Raw genomic sequence first — 23551 nt, forward strand, 5'->3', positions numbered from 1 at the left:
AGTTGCATTTCGTTTGAGCATACTGTTGGGAACATTTGAGTTTGTTTGAGTCTCGATAATGTCTATTGCTTGTCAAGCCGGGGATGGCATCTATGGCATTTGAAGACTAGGAAATTAGAACTCGATTGTAACACTGATAAATATGGTACACAATATTTTGAAGATTTATGTCTTTTACTCTGAAGTTGCATAAGTCAAATAGCTTCTTCTATTCTTGTATTTCTTCACACTATTATGGATTCTTTATTTGCATCTAGTTCTCATCATGAATTCGGTGATAAGTCATTTGAGGAAATTCTAAAAGAACAAGAAGAAGCAAATATTGGGAAAAGAAACTTAATTGTTACAGAATCCATAGTTCTTGATAAGTCTGTTAATTTATTCTCAGAGCCTGTTGCATCTGATTCCTAGACTCTTCCAAAAATAGACCCAAAAAATGTTTACAAGAATTTAGGATTACTGGACTCCATCCAGTTCTGGAGATATAAGGTCAAAGAAGAAGTCTTGTAAACAACCTCTAATAATAATATCCTTCATTCTCTGGATATTATAAATCAATATAAGTTTGACGCTGCCAGAAAAGCATGCTATAATTTTTCCCATTTCGGCCATGTCCAAATAGGTATTCAGCCTCTACATCGAAAAGGTCAAGATGTTGTCTTTTTCTCTTGTGTTTTTGATCGAATGTGGAGAACTTTTCCTAAGGCTTTAATTGGTGGATGTCAAGGAACCCTTGCCTATGGTCCATCTTCATGGTCATGCTTTCCTGATTTCTCCATATCTTTAACAAATCCAAATGCTATAAATTCTTTGATGTTAGGCTTGCAAACACATGGTTATGATGATTTTGATGATGATAGTAAAAATATCGCCATATGGTGGTCCTCAGTAGTCAAGTTCTATAAAAAGACTACTCCTTCTATGATTAAATCCATCTCATCACGATATGAATTCACCACTTTGATCCCCCATGACTATGGCATGAATCTTATTTCAACCCCGATGATTCCTCGATCTGAATTAAAACCCCCTTCAGAATGGGTTACTAAATGGGAATCAATCAGAAAACCAATTCGACCATCTCCAATAAATTCCTCCACAATCTTTACTACCAAAGATGGTAATGTCCATACCATCTTTCCAGAGTCGTGAACCGAGCATGGTGGACCTTCTGTTAATATTTCTACATCTGTAAATACAACTCCCACATTCTCAGTTGATCCTACAATTCTAAATACTGTAAAAAAACTAGTCCTAAGTGAAATTGCTTCCTTCAGTAACTCCCTAGCTACTCTCTGTGACCATCCTCATTGTTCTAAAACCTTCTATCAATTCTCTTCGCAACCACCGAATCCACATGGCAATGTTTGTTACACTAAAAAATGTCACCATGACTATTTGCAATTAGTATGGCTCCATCCACTGTCATACTATCCTCCTTGGCAAGTCTCATGCCTCTGCTCTTCATGTCAAACTTCAAGAAAGAGAGAAAAGTCATTAAAAGTCAATTATCTCTGGTACGCAGTTTCTCTTAGCCTTACCTGCGTGTACGCAACCCAAGTTCATAATACCTGCGTACTTGTACGCTCTGTATGTAAAGAAATGGGTGCGTACTCCTGTAAAGGTCAAAAGGCGCGAGTTTTACTCTAAAAAAGTTACTTGTGGTCATTTCTAGAGTCTTCTAGAAGCTTGTTTGACGTGTATGAAGCGCCTCCAGATGGTTCATGTATCCCTACCAAAGAGGAACTTATCCCATCAAGAGGGGAGCTATCCCATCCAAAGAGGGGCTTATCCCATTGATGGTGGACCTGAATAACTTCCTCTAGAGCACTATAAATACAGGCATTGGGCCAAAGGGAGGAGAGGCTGAAAGCTGAATATTCCTAAGGGTAGATGCTGCTGGAATTAGGACTTCCTTGTAGAAGCTTGTGAGGAGAGATTACCATCTTTGCTTGTTCTATTTGGAAGTGGGTGAGCTGATCAGAGTAAAGGAGAACTCTTGTGGACCCTGGGAGGGACTTGCACAACACCAAGGCTCAGGTTGTAATGGTTCCTTTTGTTACCTTTTAATACAAATTAGTCCATTCTTCTCAACAATTTGATATTTATGAGTTGTTTCATATACTCCTTGGTCTATATGTTAAATATGTTTTATTTTATGTGATATTCAGGTGCTATTTAATCGTTTGATTGTTAGTGAATGCAGGTTTCGAAGGGAAGGAGGAGCTCATCCGGATCAACGAAGCTGGACTACTACAACAGCGTTGGATTACAGGTAGGATCTAAACACTTGATTTCTCATATTGTAAAAGCATATTTAGAGAAGGATTGCTCTTATTTGTCTTGTTTGTCATTAGAAAGTCTTAGGCTTCTAGGAAGGTCGGTTGTGTCTGCACTAACGACTCATTCCGCGTGACAAATTGGCGACTCCGCTGGGGAATCCATGAATGTGTTTGAGTTCTTTTTGATTTGATATTTTGGTCTGAGAAAAATCGCTTGTTTTCTGATGTTTGGCTGTCTAACTGTGTATTTGGGTGGGCTAGCTTAGAGTCAATTTAGATTTTTATTTTTCTTATCTTTGCCAGCAGTACGCAGTCTCTGAGTTTGACACAGTGCGTACTTGTACGCACTGCGTCTTTGTGCACAGGGCGTACCCGCACCTGTGTCAACAGATCACCTGCGTACCCCTGTCAAATTTGAGAAAATTTCATTTTTCCTCTTTTTTCTCTTTAGATTTTGTTTTTACTTTGTTTTTACTGCCCAGATCCATTAGTTTACTGTCAGAGATCTTCACCTAAACTTGTCCCGTTAGTGTCGAGGGTTTTGGTGGAATTCATAGGGATTTTGCCTTAGGGTTTGATTTTTAACTGGTCCTGTAGTGACTTTGGCGTTAGAGGTTGTCAAACTTTGGATCTCCTTGGTTTTGATCAGTCCTCTTAGGAGTCGGGCCTGTCATAGAAGTCACCCTTGTGAGAGACCTACCTTTGTGTATTCTCTTTGTGAATCTCGAAAAGTTTGTTTGTTAAAGCCTTGAATTCCATTCTTGAGAAAAAGAACAAAACTATTTCGATTTTGTTTTTTGATTAGTTTATGGTTCTGCATGAACTGATCCTTAGTTGCATTTTGACTGAGTAAAACATCCGGGAATTATCCTTGTAGGCTTTTGTCCTCATTATTTTTTTGTTGTTAGGTAGATTTCCTTTTAATTTGCTTTTGAGTTAATTTGATTTGATTCTTTTAAGATTTGTTAAATTTTATTTGATAAATAGTTTTTATATGCTTTATTAATATAGAAAAAAGACAAAAATTCTTTTGGAAAAAGTTTGCTTTGGTAGCATTTGTAGACTTTTGGGAGAAAAAGGAAATTTCGTAGAGTAATTAGTGGTCATGAGTTGTGTGTTTTGAAAAGATAAAGAGATTGTTTCTTTGATTGTCTTTACTAAGAAAGTTGTTTTCTATAAAATTTGCATTTTCCAACTCTCTTAGTTAGGAGATTCATTGAAAAAGGAAAGTAGTGTAAATCATCTTAGGTGCATCTTTGTAGTGGTTGCGAGTCGAGTCTACACACCACCAGTTTCATCTCCACTACCTTTTGTCTTTAAGAAAAACCATAAAATTAACGCTTAAAGTAAAATCAACTTAGTAACTTTTATTTACTAGGGCTCTGAAACACCAATTTAGATCAGGCTAGTGTCTTGGAGTAGGAGAGTAATTAACTCTCCAAGACAACAAAACCAAACAAGTAGCTTATCTTGTGATAGAATAAATCCAATTGTTTCATTTGTACTCTGGGAAAGCTCCTCTTAAAGGAGAAGCACGAGCTCGTGTCCGAACCAGTGAGGGGATCAATCCTCCCTCGTTGGGAACGATGCCAGACACGCACGTATTACAAACGGTAAACCTCGGATTAACCATTGTCGAGGAGCCACGGGTCACTTGTCGGTAAACCTTGGATTATTGTCAAGGAGCCGGCAAGGGGATTGAGCTTGATACTCTGCCCTTGCGTGCTGTCGGAGTGTAGACTGTTCCCCCAGGTGCATTTGTTGTTGTTGGTAACCTTAGTGACCATTATCTTTAGGATTCTACCGAGGTGAGGGTGGAGGGAAGATCCCACTATACCTAGAGCAGACGTCGGCTAGACTCACTTGGATTTTCCGGGGGGTTCACTTCACTCGAGACGGTTAAAGTGGAGGAACTTGTGCCGGTCTATTCATTAAGCAGGTTGCCGGGGTAACTGTTCCACCCGCCACTTCTGTACTGAATCCGGTGATGTTGGGTTTCATCTCCAACTAGCGTTTTTGGTCCGGAAGGCTACTGTTTGTGCTTGGTTTGACGCCCTAGATTCTTTAGGCATGTGATTCAAATTTGTTTGGTTCTTTAGAGACTTTAGGTGGTTTGCTTTGAGATTTTACTTTTTTTGCGTGTGCAGTAGTTAAAAGTTTTTAACTGTGGCGGAATTACCGAGACAGTCCCGTCGACTTCGAGGCAAGTCTCCTGAGGTTGTTTCTGTGGCCGAATTGTTGAGGAAATCCCGTAGACTTCGGGGTGAACCTCCTCAAGACGTCCCGAGTCATTACAAAGGTTTGAAGGTCCTTGTAACTCCTCCTAGTGGCAGTAGAGTAGGTTCACCTGAAGAAGGAGAGTCGTCTTTGGTAGTCCATCCAGATTACCAAGGTCTAGAAACAGGTTATAATCCTGAAGCAGTTGAAGTTTCTGAGCTTGCTGGTAGTTTTTCATCTACTAGTGATATAGGCGAAGAACCTGAAGTATCTGAACCTGTTACTCCAACTTCTAGTGTACCAGATTCACCTGGGGTAGAAAGAGTCATCACCGAAAATCTTCCTACTGGTTTGATAGCTATTGAAGAACTTGCTCCAGAGGAAGAATTAGGCGTATCTATCCTTGAAGATCAACCTACTATTGATCTAAGGGAGCGTGAATCTATCTTTTACAGTCCTCCTAGAAGTACTACTTGGTACCTTTCATTAACCAGTTATTTAGACAACTCAGGGATAGGTTTTTCTCCACCTCGTACTCCTTTTCCACCTGGAGGTATTTATACTCCTGTAAATATGTCTGGTCAGTCGTCCGTGTTCACTCAATCTCCTGAATCTTTCTTGCATGGCGGTCCTTCTGTTCCCGCCGGGTATCAGTCACTTTCTGGTACCTTTGCGGGGGCATCTCCTCAACCCATTGATCATGGTTTATTAGCTGGAAACAATGGTAATAAACCGTTAGGTGTAGGGGACATTTAAATGATGTCAGGTTCAATTCCCATTTCTCAACCTCAAGGTGGCCAATTACCGCCTGGGGGGCAGCCTCAATTAACGCCTGGGGGGCAACCTCAAGGTACACAAATCGTGTCTGGGGGGCAACCTCAAGGACAGTATGTACCCATAGTACAATACATGCCTCAAGGTCAACCCCAGCCTCAATATGTACACCAGGGTCAACTTCAGTATCAATATTTACCTCAAGGGTATCAACCCAAGGGTATCAACCTCAAGGGTATCAACCTCAAGGTCAAGGTCAACCCCAGTATCAGTATGTACCCCAAGGTTATCAACCTCAAGGTCAATACTCGAGTCAAGGTTATCAACCACCTCAAGGTCAGTCATATGTTCAAGGTATGGGAACTGTGCCTTTCAGTTATCAATCCTATCCTCAATCCGGTTATGGATCTCAGTATCCTCAACCTGTTACGGGTCAATACCCCAGAATGATAGTGTGGGATCCATCACAAGGTCAACAGATGTTGCAACCAAGTATACAGTTGTTACCTCAAACTGGACAACCCGTAGTTTCTGGTTCACCCCAGCAACCGCAACCTGTCCAGTCAAATATTCAAACTTCTGTAACTTCGGTAGTTACTCAGCCGCCAATTGCACCTAGTACTCCATCTCAAACGACTGCTGCAACTACCGCAACATCTACCGCACTTACTTCTGGAGTATCGACGGCTCCGGTTTCTACTGTCTCTGCAACCACTCCTCAGACATCTTTACCGTTGTCCGGATCTACGATACAAACCACGGTCCAGATGCCTGTAGGGCAGCCTGGTTTAAGTACTGTTGTAACAAGTCAACCTCAATTTACCTATCAACAGTACCAGGGACAGTACCAATTCGGTCCTGTTGTCCAACAACCAGTTTACCAGTATCAACCGTATCTTGGGTACACTTATCAACAACCTCAACAACCCCAGTACGGTCCGGTTAATCCTGGTTTTCCAAGAGGATATAATATCCCGAATGCGATTCCTGTTTCAAGTTATCCTGGATATCCTCCTCCTGGGATTGGTCTTGTGACCCAGAGTTTTAGAGATCCTAACCGGCAATTACCGTTTATCGCAACTTTGGATTTACCAGACTTGACGCGCCTAATGAACGATCCAATTCAATATCTTCCGTTCTGGAGAGGATTCGTCAAATCACGTGATGACTTACCACCTCTGGTGTGCTTCAAATTCTATCTCGGATGATTCGATCCGCTTATGTCTTTTCCAGCGTACGCTCATTAGTCTCGCGGCCAAGTGGTACATTGAGTTACCACGGGCCTGTTTTTACAATTTCAGCCAGTTAGCTACCTCGTTCCTAACCCATTTTCAGTTTCTGGTCAGATACGATAATGGTACTGAGTTATTAACTTCATTAAAACAATCGACGTCCACTTATATTTCCGATCATATTCATGAATGGAGACGTCGAAGACGTTTAGTGAAAGTTTTTATCCCGGACCAAATCTTAGCTGAATGGTTTGTAAAATCATTATTACCGAAGATTACTGAAGATGTAGCTAAGACCGGAGTAGTTACTGAGGAGCAAGTCATTGCTCAAGCCCAGTACCTTGACTTAGTTTACACTCAGTCGGGTACGTTCCATGAGAAGATCCTAGATCTTCCTAAATCGAATCAAATCGCTACTACTCCTTCGGGGTCTCATGCTGCTGATGGCATGATTGGTACGGTAAATACTAAAAGTAAGAAGAAATCCTCAAAGAATTCTTCTCCAATAATAACCTTACCAGACTCCCCGACAGGAGAATCTTCTCCTGAAATTACCGCCGACATTCACGCTATAGAGTCATCTACGGCTAAATCAAAAAACGGTGGTAAGAAGAAAGGCAAGAAGAAGGACAAAGCAGACAAGGCTCCAAAGGAGAAAAAAGAGAAGTCGGAATCTAACGACAAAAAGCGCAAACCTCGCTATCCATGTTTAATTTGTGAAGAAGATCATTTCACAAGAGATTGCCCTCATTGGGCGGAGGTTGTGAAAATCGTTAAAGGTTCCCCAACTCCTGCTGTTTTGAAAGATCCATTTCCAAAGCAGGAGAGTAAGATGATAGGTTCTTCCTCGAGTGCCAGTGAAGAACCCATATTGATGATGTCTCATGTACGGATTGCGACTCGCTCACAAGATTATGGTAGTAAAAGTCTGTTGATGGATCGAAAGAAGCAGAATCTTCTCGTTCAAATACATCAACCTCAGCTCCCGGTTCCGATCCACTACAAATCGAGAAACCTAACCCTGACTTAGTGTTGTGGGAAAAATGCCTATGCAGGACGATCCTATCCACCTAAGGTGTGACAGTGCCTTAGCAACAAACGAGTACAGCTATTCTAGTTTCTTCCTTTATGAAATGTGAAAGAAGAGAGATCAATAGACTTACCGGTGTCTTCCGTTTGTCCCTCGATCTAGTCTCTCTTCCCTTTGGGTGTTCACAACTACTTGCCTTCTTGCTTGTCCAACTTCAACGGGTTCCTGCAAGATCACAAGAGAACAGCTACTTGCGACAAGAGAACAGCTACTTGAGACAAGAGAAGAACACTACACAAAGACAGATGTTCACATTCATAACTAGTTTAGGATTAGAAATAAACCAAATATACTAAAGCATTCATACATCAAAATACATCAGCATATAGGAGAAACCAAGATAGCTTTATTGATGAATAACAAGGTTCAGGAAGAGATACAACCCAGAGGGCTCCAATCCAGCATCTCCTTCCCAGCAAATGGAATTCCTCTCTTTTCCCCCTTCAAAGCATTAAGCACCCAATGATTCTAGTCTCAAACCAACAGCAATTCTTTGCAATAACAAAATTCCAGCCTCTAGATCTCATGGAGGAGAGATCCATATATAGATGTTTGGAGAGAGGATGAGTCAGCTTGAGATCTGACTAGTGTCCTCTCCCTCTGTCAGTTCTTGAGTCCACTTGGAGGTTCTTGCTTCCACTTGGAGATTTGGAACCTCTTACTCATCACCAGTCGAATTCCCTGAGGCAAGTGTCATTTTGGAAGCTTCATGGGTTTTGACACCTTGAGAAATGAGCCTGCCACTTGTCCATTCTCATTCAGCGTAGGTAGCCTTTGTTCCAGTTGACATTCAACGCAGGTAGCCAGTGTTGGCTTTGACATTCAGCGCAAACAGCTAGTGTAGCCACTGAAATGATCCTGAATTGACTTGTTTTTGAGTAGTTTCAGGTGGAGAACTTCTGTGAATTGTTGTGGTTTGTTAGCCTTGTTCCTCTAGGGGTAGGAACAACATGTTTAGGGACTTTGGATCCCTTAGATTATGGACATTTCATGCTCAATGCTGTAAGGCACAAAAATGTTTATAACAGTTGCCCCCTAAAGTATGAGGCTGTTTATCGGGTGAAATGCTTTATCAGGGGGATTCGAAGTTCATCCAATGCTGGGAGGAGACCTGTAATAAGATACAATACAATACATTATTTTTCATACAGCTTTCATGATCTAGTTGAGGCGGGCATTCCCATGCTCAGCTTTATAAATTCATTTTTCTGTACATAGAACAGACAATCGTCTGATGGTAGACTGATAATTTTGATGAAATTATCATCCTTTGAGTAGGATGATTATCTGCTGCAACGATGTACATGTCAATGTCTTTATCTTTCCTGAATATATATCGCAGCCCGGATGGATGAAACTAGATCCGGGGTCTTCAAACTCGTTCGATCTTCACTCTAAGTACAAGTCGATCCATGTGAGAAATGTTCTGAAGTCGAACATGGAAAGACATCGCTTGATTACCGGTCAATGATGTAAACCGTTAACAAGCGCGAGAGGAATCACCGATAATGATAATGACCCTCAAGGTACCGCAGTACAATTCACGTGGTGTGAATAAAGGACTTGGCGTCGAACACCACGCAAAATCTTTCGGTCGAAGGTCATTGATGTATACCTGTCGCCGGAAGTGAGAAACTTGCCATTGTGGCATGCAAGATTCAAAGTACTGAAGGGGTTGTTCCTAGATCAACTTCCTGGATAATGAGCTGATGTCGACAAGAAGCGATTCGTCAGAGGAGGGCCTTAATGAATCCCACATCAGTGACACGTAACGGAGCTAATGATTTTAATGGAGGTGAAAACGATCTGTGACATATGATTCAGGGTGGCGGTCATGAATGGATGAAGGATAATGTATGGCAGTGGATGGGACATGGTTGACTCTTTCTGAATGACTTCTCTTGAACATATGGCAACACTGATACGATGGATCGGTAGCATTACCCCAAATATGGATGGTATGGCGAGACCATGGATGTGACCGGTGAATGAAACAACCCAACCCGATTGTGGTACGGAGGAAAAGTGTCATGTTCAAGAGCGACTTGCTACCATCAAAGTTTTCTTTAGTTTCTCCCAATTTTTCCCCAGTCGTTGCTGACCAGTACCTCTTTATTTTTGTCAAGCTTGAGGAGGATAACATATGCTTGTTCTATAACCTGCCCTTCGAGCAAGCCCATCGCTATGTTTTAACGAGCCTAGCGATAGTGAAACTCGTTCTCGTCTAAAGACAAGTTTGTCGCTATTTAATGATTTTAACGAGTCTAACGACAAGGATAACTCGGTTCTTTTCATTTTTAGAGAGTCTGAAAAGATACATAAATTTAACTCCAAAAGTCCTTTCTCGTCATCTAATCCCTTAAGTCCGAAAAAGTATAAAACAATACAGAAGGGATGAGTTTTCGATAGTTTTAACGAGCCGAATAAAACAAGCGCTCGATCTTTTTGCGCAATAATCCATCATGTCCAAAAAGATTAAAATCTAGAGGAGGGATAGCTCTTCCGGTCGCTTTAACGAGCTGGAAGGCCAAAACTCGGCAATCTTTTCATATTTTACGAGTCAGTTGAAAAGAGCTTAAAGAAGACTCATCTTTTGAGGAACGAGTGATAAACAGGGTTAGCAGCTGATTCCAGGTACAGGTTGGAATTTTCCAATCACGGCAGTGTCATAAGGATGGCTAGGTGAAATCACTCCTCGCAGCTGTTGTAGGGAAAAGTATCCAATACGGAATGACCCTATCCCACTCTAAGGGTGATAGTACCTCAGCAACAATCGAAGCAAAGCTATCTAAGATTTCTTCTTTATGAAAGTAAAATAGGGGAGAAAGAGATCCACTAACCGATGTCTTTCGCTAATGGTTGATCCAACCTTCTCTCCTTGCTGCTTGCTCCCCAGCTCCTTGCTCTTTCACTGGCCCAGCTACACCAAGATCCTGCAAAATGGAAAGAGAGGGAAACTAAAAGAAGCATACATTCATAATTGATTCAAGGATTAGAATAAATCAAATACACAAGTATAACAATACACCATTGAGACACATGCATATAGAAGAACCTCAAATGCTTTATTAATGGAAGAAGTAAAGTTCAGGAAGTGATACAACCATAAAAGGCCCAATCCAGCATCACCTCCCAGCAGAAAGAAATCTCCTCTTCACCCCCTTCAAAGCAAATCACCCAATAGTTCTAAACTCAAACCAACAGCACTTCCTTACATTCACAAGATTCCAACCTCCTTAGACCTCATGAGAGAGCTCTATATATAGGAGTTTTGGAGAAAGGATGAGTCAGCTTGAGGCTGGCATGAAGCTGACTAGTGTCCTCTCTCACTTCAGTTATTCTTCAGTTCTTGAGTCCACTTGGAGGTTCTTGCTTCCACTTGGAGATCTAGATCCTCTTACTCATCACCAGTCGAATTCCCTGATCCAAGTGTCATTTTGGAAGCTTCCTGGGCATTGACACCTTGAGGAATGACTGTGCCACATGTCCCAACTCGCCCAGCGCAGGTAGCCTTCTTTGCAGTTGACATTCAGCGCAGGTAGACAGTGGAGCAGTTGACATTCAGCGCAGATGCTCAGTGGAGCAGTTGACATGATCCAGAATTGCCTTGTTTTTGAGTGTTTTCAGGTGGAGAACTGATATTCAGTGTTGTGGTTTGCTGACCTTGTTCCTCTAGGGGTAGGAACAACATGTTTAGGGACTTTGGATCCCTTAGATTATGGACATTTCATGCTTCATGCTGTAAGGCACAAAAATGTCTATAACAGTTGCCCCCTAAAGTATGAGGTCGTTTATCGGGTGAAATGCTTTATCAGGAGGATCCGAAGTTCATTCAATCGCTGAGAGGTGACCTGTAATAAAATACAATACAATACATTATTTTTCATTCTGCTTTCATGATCTAGCTGAGGCGGGCATTCCCATGCTCAGCTTTATAAATTCATTTTGGTACATAGAACAGACGATCGTCTGATGGTAGACTAATAATTCTCTGCTGAAATTATCATCCTTTGAGTAGGATGATCATCTATTGCAATGATGTACATGTCAAATGTCTTTATATTTCCTGAATATATATCGCAGCCCGGATGGATGAAACTATATCCGGGGTCTTCAAACTCGTTCGATCTTCACTCTAAGTACAAGTCGATCCATGTGAGAATTGCGCTGAAGTCGAACATGGAAAGACATCGCTTGATTACCGGTCAATGATGTAAACCGTTAACAAGCGCGAGAGGAATCACCGATAATGATAATGACCCTCAAGGTACTGCAGTACAATTCACGTGGTGTGAATATAGGACTTGGCGTCGAACACCACGCAAAATCTTTCGGTCGAAGGTCATTGATGTATACCTGTCGCCGGAAGTGAGAAACTTGCCATTGAGGCATGCAAGCTTCAAAGTACTGAGGGGGTTGTTCCTAGATCAACTTCTTGGATAATGAGCTGAAGTCGACAAGAAGCGATCCGTCAAAGGAGGGCCTTAATGAATCCCACATCAGTGACACGGAACGGAGCTAATGATTTTTAATGGAGGTGAAAACAATCTGTGACATATAGTTCAGGGTGGCGATCATGGGTGGATGAAGGATAATGCATGGCAGTGGATGGGACATGGTTGACTCTTTCTGAACGACATCTCTTGAACATATAACGACACTGATGTGATGGATCGGTAGCATTACCCCAAATGTGGATGGTTTGGCGAGACCATGGTGATGAGACCGGTGAATGAAACAACCCAACCCGATGTGATACGGAGGAAAAGTGTCATGTTCAAGAGCGACTTGCTACCATTAAAGCTTTGAGGTTCTCCCAATTTTTCCCCAGTCATTTTTGACCAGTACCTCTTTATTTTTGTCAAGCTTGAGGAGGATAACATATGCTTGTTCTATAACCTGCCCTTCGGGCAAGCCCATCGCTATGTTTTAACGAGCCTAGCGATAGGGAAACTCGTTCTCGTCTAAAGACAAGTTTGTCACTATTTAATCATTTTAACGAGTCTAACGACAAGGAAAACTCGGTCCTTTTCATTTTTAGAGAGTTTGAAAAGGTACAGAAAGTTAACTCCAAAATTCCTTTTTCGTCATCTAATCCCTTAAGTCCGAAAAAGTATAAAACAATACAGAAGGGATGAGTTTTCGATAACTTTAACGAGCCGAATAAAACAAGCGCTCGACCTTTTTGTGCAATAATCCCTCAGGTCCAAAAAGATTAAAATCTAGAGGAGGGATAGCTCTTCCGGTCCTTTTAACGAGCTGGAAGGCCAAAACTCGGCAAACTTTTCATATTTTACGAGTCAGTTGAAAAGAGCTCAAAGAAGACTCGTCTTTTGAGGAACGAGTGATAAACAGGGATAGCAGCAGATTCCAGGTACAGGTTGGAATTTTCCAATCATGGCAGTGTCACAAGGATGGCTAGGTGAAATCACTCTTCGCAGCTGTTCCTCAAAATGGGTAAACAATCATATGGAGGTGAACGATCGGCCAAATGACGGTGGAGGTGGCAGGTGCAAACATGACCAAGGCTTTTTATGGCTGATAAATTTACGATCACAGAGGTTATTTACCGGAATAGGTTCATTTTTTATTTAAAAATGAGCTTGAACTCTGGGGGAAACATTGCTCACTGCTTTTATTTATTTTTTAACGAGCATGAAGACCGCGTTAAAACTGCTCGGATCTTGCGTTTATTTTTTAACGAGCATGAACTTTATGCTAAAACTGCTTGAAATACCAGTCATAAGATAAGAAATGTCCCCTGTAAGATCCCATTTTTTATAGAGCTTGCGCCTTACCAAAGCTATGCTCCCTCTCATCCTTTCTTTATGCAAGTTCGGAAACGGCTAATCTAAAAAACAGATAAATAACCGCTCTTTGCTTGCACTCCAAAAGGGTTGCATGCCCCCAGGTATAAAATACAATTTCAAGGCTGCCCCTACTTATCCATCAAAACATTTGTTTTAAAGGGTGAGGCTTGCCTCTTTCTGGTTACCCAAAGATTGTTTCATTAATCTTTCAAACAAAACATTTCCTCGGCACTGTCTACCGAAATAGACAAGGGTGAATGACTGTTGTCAAACACATAACCTTGACAAAAGAATCCTATTCCAGAACAACCCCTCTTCCATCCACGGACGGGGTACGGACTAGTCATATTCTCTCGCGGAAATTCTATCTTATACCCAAAGTTTTCTCTGCCCTAAGCAGACCAGGATGCATGCCCCCTGGGTTCCAGTCCCATCTTTCCGAATCACTCGCACTCATCGGGAAGAAGGACTGGGGGTGGAGACATTTCTTGATTGAATAGACCATTCATGGTTGGTATGTGACTATTTGCAATGCGTGATCCTGGAAATGAAAGTTGGTCTACGAGCTTGACCATTCTTCCTTCGTGTGGAAAACACATTACTCTAAAGAGTGAGGAGACTATTGCTCCCATGCAATATATATAGTCTCGTCCAAGGAGTAGGTTATAATCCAAGGGTCCTTTAACGACCATCACGTTCATTTGAACGGTCTTCCCTTTCAATGTAACAGGCACATTGGGGAGGATCCCTAATGGTCGACTGGTTCCTTTATCGAAACCTGAGAGATTTCTTATCTCAGGCAAAAGCGTCGGGGAACCCAGTGCTTTCCAAGCAATAGAGGAAAGGATACTCACAGATGCCCCCTCATCAATGATAGTTCCAGCCATTACCATTCTGTATATTTGGACTATGATTCTGAATGGTATACTGGCTGGCAACCGGGGTCTGCCTAGTTGATTCCAATCAAAGGATACAACCAGGTTGCTTGGTGGTGGGACCGAATACACGGCCGGATATGACCCTGACGATGTTCCTTCCTGCGAAAAAGGAATGGGCGCATTGCCCTGATGCTCATCAAAGTCTGTGTTGATGAAAAAAATCTGGATGGTGTCATCCTTATTCTCTTCAGTGAGGGTGTCATTTGAAGATGAATCTTCATTGACGATGTCATTTGAAGATGAAACTTCTGAAGGAAGAACCGGGTCAACTGCCGTTTCGACCTTTGGACTTTCGTCCGGTCTGGATTCAGTAGGTTCATTTTCAATGACTGACGCTTTAGCTGACCACTTGAGCGGGCCAGCTGTATTCTCAACCAACGAAGGACTTGGCACGAGTTTTTTGTATCCAGGAGGAAGTCTCAGCGGTGAAACCGGACGATCTTCCAAAACTCTCTTCGCTTCGTCTAAGAAGGGACAACGGTGGATTGCGTGATCGCCTTCACACAGTCTGCAGGGGGATCTTGCTCCCCCTCTTTGTCTTGAACCTTCACTTTCGCTGGTTGACGGTAAGCATTCAACATGGCTATCAGAGGTTGATGCTCCCGAATTGTGAAAACGAGGGGACCAGTCCCTTAGTATCCGGGGAATACAGGGACAATCTCTATGGAAGTGGTCTCCTCTACATATGACACATGGTGATTTAGGCCCGGTCTGTGTTGTGTGTGGATTTTTGTCAGATGTCTTTTGCTTGCCCCCAGTCGCCTTAGGCTCCTTCTTTTTCTTCTCTCTCTTCTTCTTCTCCTTCTTCTCCATGGGAGCTTGGCTTTTTCCGGCTCTACCTTGCGAAGATGAAGGATTGGATGAAGAGTTATAGGAAGTAGAAGGCTGGTGGGTAGATCTAGACTGATCTAACTGTTGACTCGACTGTTCAGGAACCATGGTGTTCTGAACTACATTGGTTGAGAATAGCCAAATTGGCAGGCCAATTGTCAGTCCTGGAAGCGACAATGTGGCCATGTGGGGCGCACCAACTTCTCCCCAAGAGGAGAAAGGACTAGGATTTCCATCATGTGGAATTCCTTGGTTGGGGCGTTCCATGTTCTCAACCTACAGATCAACGTAGGAATAGGAGGTGATTATGTTCCGTTTAAAATAAATTTTATAACGACGCTTTAGACACAACTTGCTTTTTCACTTTTTAAGAGTCGAGAAAAAGCTAAAGATGACTCTAGTCTCCTTCGATGTTTTAACGAGCCCGAAGTGACAAATGCTCGGATGGACTTTTTCAGTTATAGAGTTTGAAAAAGGCCAAAAGAAACTGCTCTAGAGTTCTAGGCAGAGGGTATGCCAAACCTTTCGCAAAACCACAGAATACGTTTTACAGTACGAGTGGTCGATCTTCGTGAATGCTGTGTTCACTGTATTGCGATCAGTAGGGCGGTCGACACGGATTCCTATGGATAAAGGCTTTGTTCCTATAGGGGTCTTCCAATATATACGCGACGGTACGTGGGAGCACAAGTCCGTATTGATACTTATCGCTTCACCGTGGAGGAATCACCCAACCACTCAACGCTAAGATATCACGTTTAACGACGCCGGAACACGTCTCTACCTTAGACCTCTATGTGTTTGCGTTATCTTTCAATGCGTTGTTATGTAAATTCAATTTATTTTAAGTTGATCTTGTTTAGCAGTTTGCCTTTATGGATCACCACGAGATGTGTAATACAACTTCCTAAATGCAGTCTAAGATGATAAGCAAGCTTTTCAATCTTTCAACTTTGAAAATCTTAACTACTGAGGGAAAAGAAAGACATCATCTTTTCACACAGATCATAGAGCACACACTAATGCACTTTTCCCTAAATCAACATACAAGCTGTCAAAATGCACATGCACAATGCAGGTATTTCTTTTCTCTTTCTTAATGTTGATGTATTACAAAAAGAAAGCTGTTGTATAACTTTGAATTCAATTTCAAGTGAAAGCAAACAAGTTTTGTCCAAAATCAAAAGACACCTTAAGATTTACTTGTTTCAACACTAGAAATATATAAATTCAAACCATATGACGAAAGCAAAAGCTCAATCAGCTATGAACAGCAAACAAACTAACTCTTAAGATCAAAACGACACTTATCACAGGTCTAGATCTAAGAGGCCACAGCAAGACTAGTTCACTTTCGTTATGGGAAACTGCAAATGATGTAAGAAATACAAAAAGAACAAATACAGTTTCTTTATACAACCGAGGCAGAATAGTGGCAAGGAAAGGTGGTTTCAAATAGGTACATTGACTGATAACAGGCTGCAAAAACAAGGATGAAAACAGGGCAATAAACAGCAGGGAACCCCAGTTGCACAAGGCAAAACTGGTTCAGCGCAGGTAGTACACTGTCAGTTTGACATTCAGCGCAGGTAGCCCCTTCGGGACCTGCGATGAAATGCAGACTGCCTTCACAGTGCCTGCAATGAAGAGAGAAACTCTCGTTTTTCTCAGTTTCCGGGTTACAGATTGCTCAAAAATTCACAGTTTTTGGCCAAATCAAAAGCTATCAATCAAGTACACACTAAAGGGTAATTAGGAGGATGAAAAGCTATCACTAAGAGCTGTTCAGAGTCCTTGTGGATCAGCTCTTCAAATCATAAACATGCCCAGAAACTGAGCTAGAGTAGCTGCCCTCTACTTTGCATTTGAAAGATCCAAATGCAGTTCGATTCGGTACTCCCTGTGTTTAGGAAATGAATAGCAAAAACACAAACAACCAACAAGATACGATCCCCAGTGGAGTCGCCAATTTGTTGTAGGGAAAAGTATCCAATACGGAATGACCCTATCCCACTCTAAGGGTGATAGTACCTCAGCAACAATCGAAGCAAAGCTATCTAAGATTTCTTCTTTATGAAAGTAAAATAGGGGAGAAAGAGATCCACTAACCGATGTCTTTCGCTAATGGTTGATCCAACCTTCTCTCCTTGCTGCTTGCTCCCCAGCTCCTTGCTCTTTCACTGGCCCAGCTACACCAAGATCCTGCAAAATGGCAAGAGAGGGAAACTACAAGAAGCATACATTCATAATTGATTCAAGGATTAGAATAAATCAAATACACAAGTATAACAATACACCATTGAGACACATGCATATAGAAGAACCTCAAATGCTTTATTAATGGAAGAAGTAAAGTTCAGGAAGTGATACAACCATAAAAGGCCCAATCCAGCATCACCTCCCAGCAGAAAGAAATCTCCTCTTCACCCCCTTCAAAGCAAATCACCCAATAGTTCTAAACTCAAACCAACAACACTTCCTTACATTCACAAGATTCCAACCTCCTTAGACCTCATGAGAGAGCTCTATATATAGGAGTTTTGGAGAAAGGATGAGTCAGCTTGAGGCTGGCATGAAGCTGACTAGTGTCCTCTCTCACTTCAGTTATTCTTCAGTTCTTGAGTCCACTTGGAGGTTCTTGCTTCCACTTGGAGATCTAGATCCTCTTACTCATCACCAGTCGAATTCCCTGATCCAAGTGTCATTTTGGAAGCTTCCTGGGCATTGACACCTTGAGGAATGACTGTGCCACATGTCCCAACTCGCCCAGCATAGGTAGCCTTCTTTGCAGTTGACATTCAGCGCAGGTAGACAGTGGAGCAGTTGACATTCAGCGTAGATGCTCAATGGAGCAGTTGACATGATCCAGAATTGCCTTGTTTTTGAGTGTTTTCAGGTGGAGAACTGATATTCAGTGCTGTGGTTTGCTGACCTTGTTCCTCTAGGGGTAGGAACAACATGTTTAGGGACTTTGGATCCCTTAGATTATGGACATTTCATGCTTCATGCTGTAAGGCACAAAAATGTCTATAACAGCAGTTGTTCCTCAAAATGGGTAAACAAACATATGGAGGTGAACGATCGGCCAATGGAAAAGTGGAGGTGACGGTGCAAACACGACCAAGGCTTTAATGGCTGATGATATTACATTCACTGTGGTTATTTACCGGGATAGTTCATTTTTTAACGAGCTTAAACGCGGGTGGAAACATTTGCTCGATCTTATGTTTATTTTTTAACGAGCATGAACTATGTGCTAAAACTGCTCGGATCTTGCGTTTATTTTTTAACGAGCATGAACTGTGTGCTAAAACTTCTCGATTAACCCAGTCATATGATAAGAATGTCTCATGTAAGATTCCATTTTTTATGGAGCTTGCACCTTACCAAAGCTATGCCCCGCATCCTTTCTTTATGCAAGTTACGAAACGGCTAACCCAAAAAACAGATAAATAACAGCTCTTTGCTTGCACTCCAAAAGGTTTGCATGCCCCCAGGTGTAAAGTATGATTTCAAGGTTACCCCTCAATTTGCAGATAAAACATTTGTTTTACCGGGAGAGGCCTACCTCTTTCAGGCTACCCAAAGATGGTTCTGTTATTCTTTCAACAAAACACTTCCTCGGCGATGTCTACCGAAATAAACAAAGGTGAGTGACGAGACCCGCCCTCTCACATAACTTTGACAAGAGAATCTTATTCCAGAACAACCCCTCTTCCAACCACGGACGGGGTATGGACTAGTCATATTTTCCAGCGGAAACCTACCTTATACCCAAAGTTTTCCTGCCGAAGCAGACCAGGACGCATGCCCCCTGGGTTCCAGTCATATCCTCTCGGATTACTCACGCTCATCAGGAGGACGGACCGTGGGTTGAGACACTTCTTGCGTGAATAGACCATTTAGGGATGGTAAATGACTATTTGCGATGCGTGATCCGGGAAATGAAAGTTGGTCCACGAGCTTGACCACTCTTCCTTCATGCGGAAAACACATTACTCTAAAGAGTGAGGAGACAATAGCTCCCATGCAATATATATAGTCTCGTCCAAGGAGTAGGTTATAATCCAAGGGTCCTTGAATGACCATCACGTTCATTTGAACGGTCTTCCCTTTCAATGTTATGGGCACATTTGGGAGGATCCCTTAAGGTCGACTGGTTCCTTTATCAAAACCTAATAGATTTCTCATTTCAGGTAAAAGCGCCAGCGAACCAAGCGCTTTCCAAGCAATAGAGGAAAGGATACTCACAGATGCCCCCTCATCAATGATAGTGCCAGCCATTACCATTCTGTATATTTGAACGATAATTCTGAATGGTATGCTTGCTGGCAACCGGGGTCTGCCTAGTTGGTTCCAGTCAAAGGACACAACCAGGTTGCTTGGTGGTGGGACCGAATAGATGTCCAGATATCGCTCCGTTGAACTTCCTTCCTGCGATAAAGGAATGAGGGCATTGCCCCCTTGTTCATCAGATTCAGTGTTGATGAAGCGAATTTGGACGGTGTCGTCTTTATTCTCCTCTGTGATGGTATCATTCAAAGATAGAGCCTCTGAAGGCAAAACTGGGTCAACTGCCGTATCAACCTTTTGACTTTCGTCAGGCATGGATCCAGACGGTTCATCTTCAATGATAGGTGCTTCGGCTGACCACCTAGGCGGGCCAGCCGGGTTCTCAACTAGTGAAGGACTTGGCAGGAGTTTTTGATATCCAGGAGGAAGTTGCGCTCGTAAAATCGGGCGATCTTCCAGAACTCTTTTAGCCTCATCTAAGAAGGGACAACGGTGGATGGCGTGATCGCCTTCACACAGTTTACAGGGAAATCTAGCTTTCCCTCTCTGTCCTGGGACTTCACTTTCACTAGTCGACGGTGAGCAATCAACATGGCTATCAGAGGTTGATGCTACCGAATTGTGCAAACGGGAGACCAGTCCCTTAGTATTCGAGGGATACAGGGACAATCTCTGTGGAAATGGTCTCCCTTGCATATGACACATGGAGATTTAGGCCTGGTCAGTGCTGGGTGTGGATTTTTGTCAGACAACACTTGTTTGCCCCCAGTCGCCTTTGGCTCCTTCTTCTTCTTCTCTTTCTTCTTCTTTTCCTTCTTCTCCTTAGGAACCTGGTTTTTTGTTTTACCAGCTCCGTCAAGCGAAGAGGAAGGAGGAGAGGAAGAGTTAGATGAAGTAGAAGGCTGGTTGGCAACTCTTGTCTGGTCTAACTGTTGACTCGATTGTTCAGGAATGGTGGTGTTCTGAACGACATTGGTTGAAAAGAGCCAGACTGGCAGGCCAATTGTCAGTCCTGGAAGCAACAATGTGGCCATGTGGGGCGCACCAACATCTCCCCAAGAGGAGAAGGGACTAGGATTTCCACCAAGGGGAATTCCTTGTTTGGTGTGCTCCATTTTTTCAACCTAAAGATCAACGCAGGAATTAAAGGGTGATTGTTCCATTTAAAATAAATTTTAACGACGCTTTAGAAACAACTTTCTTTTTCAGTTTTAAAGAGTCGAGAAAAAGCTAAATATGACTCTAGTCTCCTTCGATGTTTTAACGAGCCCGAAGTGGCAAATGCTCGGATGGACTTTTTCTTTTATAGAGTCTGAAAAAGGAAAAAAGGAACTGCTCTGGAGTTCTAGGCAGAGGGTGTGCCAAACTTTTCGCAAAACCGCAGAATACTTTTTAGGGTACGGGTGGTCGATCTTCCTGAATGCTGTGTTCAGTGCATTGCGATCAGTAGGGCGGCCAACACGGCTTCCTAAGGATAAAGGTTTTATGCCTATAGGGGTCTCCCAATATATACACGACGGTACATGGGAGCACAATCCGTACTGGCGTTATCGTCCCTCAAGAGGAATCACCCACCATCCACGAGATCGACAGTCACCAGGCTTAACGACGCCGGAACACGTCTTTAGCCTAGACCTCTATGTTGTGCGTTATGTTGCAAAGCATTGTTAAGTTCATTCAATTTATTTTAGGTTGATCTTTTTAAAGTTTGCCTTTCAGGGTTCACCACGAGATGTATGATACAAATTCCTAAATGCAGTCTAAAGATGATAAGCAAGCTTTATATCTTTTCAACTTTGAAAATCCTAGCTACTAAGGGAAAAGAAAGACACCATCGTTTTTCAAAGAGCAATCAGCACACTCTAATGCACTTTTCCTAAATCCAACATGCAAACTATCAAATGCAAAATGCACAATGCAGGTGTTTGTTTTCCGCTTTCTTAGTATTGATGCCTACAAAGAAAGCTTTTTGTACAACTTTGAATTTGCTTTTAAATGATCAATACAAACAAGTTCACTTTTTCGAAATCAGAGAAGATAGAAGAGATTACAACACTTAACGATTTTTGAAATAAAGACTTGTTTCGACACTTAAAAGAGACAAATTCAAACCAATAAGCAAAAGTAAACGTATAATCAATCTGCAAACAACCAATGAACTCTCTTCTAAGATCACAATCAACAGATCTGAATCAAAGGCTACAGGATGACTATTTCACTCATGCAAAGGAAAACTGTAAATTATGCCACAAACACATAAAAACACTCACAGTCATTTTGTACAAAAGGAAGCGGAATCTAAGCATAGAAAAGGAGTTATCAGACTGGTACCTATGCTGGTTACAGGCTGCAAAAAACAGAGATCAAAACAAGGCAAAACAGAACAGAGAACCCCAGCTGCACAAGAGAAAACTGGTTCAGCGCAACCTCAACACAGGGGTTTTGACATTCAGCGCAGGTAGCCTTCACGAGACCTGCGTTGAAATGCAGAATCCCTTCACTGGGTCTGCGCTGAAGGAGAAACTCTCGTTTCCCTCAGGTTCTGGGTCACAGATTGCTACTCAATCAACTGTTTCAAGCCAAATAAAAGCAACAAGCAAGGTGTAATCAAAGGGATGCTTTGAAAGGCTACTAAGATCTATCACAAGGATCATCAAATCATTTGTGAATCCATTGTTCAGATCATAGACAAGTCCAGCAATTGGATCAAAGCAGCAACTTTCTACTTTGCATCCGGGAAAGATGCAGTTCGATTGTTGCTATCAAGTCTATGAAAGAAACAATGATAGAAACACAAATAAAATGACTAAACAAATCTCCCCAGTGGATTCGCCAATTTGTTGTGGGGAAAAATGCCTATGCAGGACGATCCTATCCACCTAAGGTGTGACAGTGCCTTAGCAACAAACAAGTACAGCTATTCTAGTTTCTTCCTTTATGAAATGTGAAAGAAGAGAGATCAATAGACTTACCGGTGTCTTCCATTTGTCCCTCGATCCGGTCTCTCTTCCCTTTGGGTGTTCACAGCTACTTGCCTTCTTGCTTGTCCAGCTTCAACGGGTTCCTGCAAGATTACAAGAGAACAACTACTTGAGACAAGAGAAGAACACTACACAAAGACAGATGTTCACATTCATAACTAGTTTAGGATTAGAAATAAACCAAATATACTAAAGCATTCATACATCAAAATACATCAGCATATAGGAGAAACCAAGATAGCTTTATTGATGAATAACAAGGTTCAGGAAGAGATACAACCCAGAGGGCTCCAATCCAGCATCTCCTTCCCAGCAAATGGAATTCCTCTCTTTTCCCCCTTCAAAGCATTAAGCACCCAATGATTCCAGTCTCAAACCAACAACAATTCTTTGCAATAACAAAATTCCAGCCTCTAGATCTCATGGAGGAGAGATCCATATATAGATGTTTGGAGAGAGGATGAGTCAGCTTGAGATCTGACTAGTGTCCTCTCCCTCTGTCAGTTCTTAAGTCCACTTGGAGGTTCTTGCTTCCACTTGGAGATTTGGAACCTCTTACTCATCACCAGTCAAATTCCCTGAGGCAAGTGTCATTTTGGAAGCTTCCTGGGTTTTGACACCTTGAGAAATGAGCCTTCCACTTGTCCATTCTCATTCAGCGCAGGTAGCCTTTGTTCCAGTTGACATTCAACGCAGGTAGCCTTTGTTCCAGTTGACATTCAACGCAGGTAGCCAGTGTTGGCTTTGACATTCAGCGCAAACAGCTAGTGTAGCCACTGAAATGATCCTGAATTGACTTGTTTTTGAGCAGTTTCAGGTGGAGAACTTCTGTGAATTGTTGTGGTTTGTTAGCCTTGTTCCTCTAGGGGTAGGAACAACATGTTTAGGGACTTTGGATCCCTTAGATTATGGACATTTCATGCTCAATGCTGTAAGGCACAAAAATGTCTATAACACTTAGTAATAAAACCGCCCGCCAAGGGTGTACTTTGAAGGTCTGCTTTCAATCCACATGCGAGAGCGGCCCAGAATTACAACATTGTTGAGGATTTGGCTGTTTCACCCTCAACAATGTCGGCTTTGGAAGTGCTGTAATCATGCCC

This window comes from Pinus tabuliformis, chromosome 8 (assembly GCF_031772625.1).
Source record: "Pinus tabuliformis cultivar Carrire ecotype Pingquan chromosome 8, CPIR1, whole genome shotgun sequence".
NCBI classification, from domain to species: Eukaryota; Viridiplantae; Streptophyta; class Pinopsida; order Pinales; family Pinaceae; genus Pinus; species Pinus tabuliformis.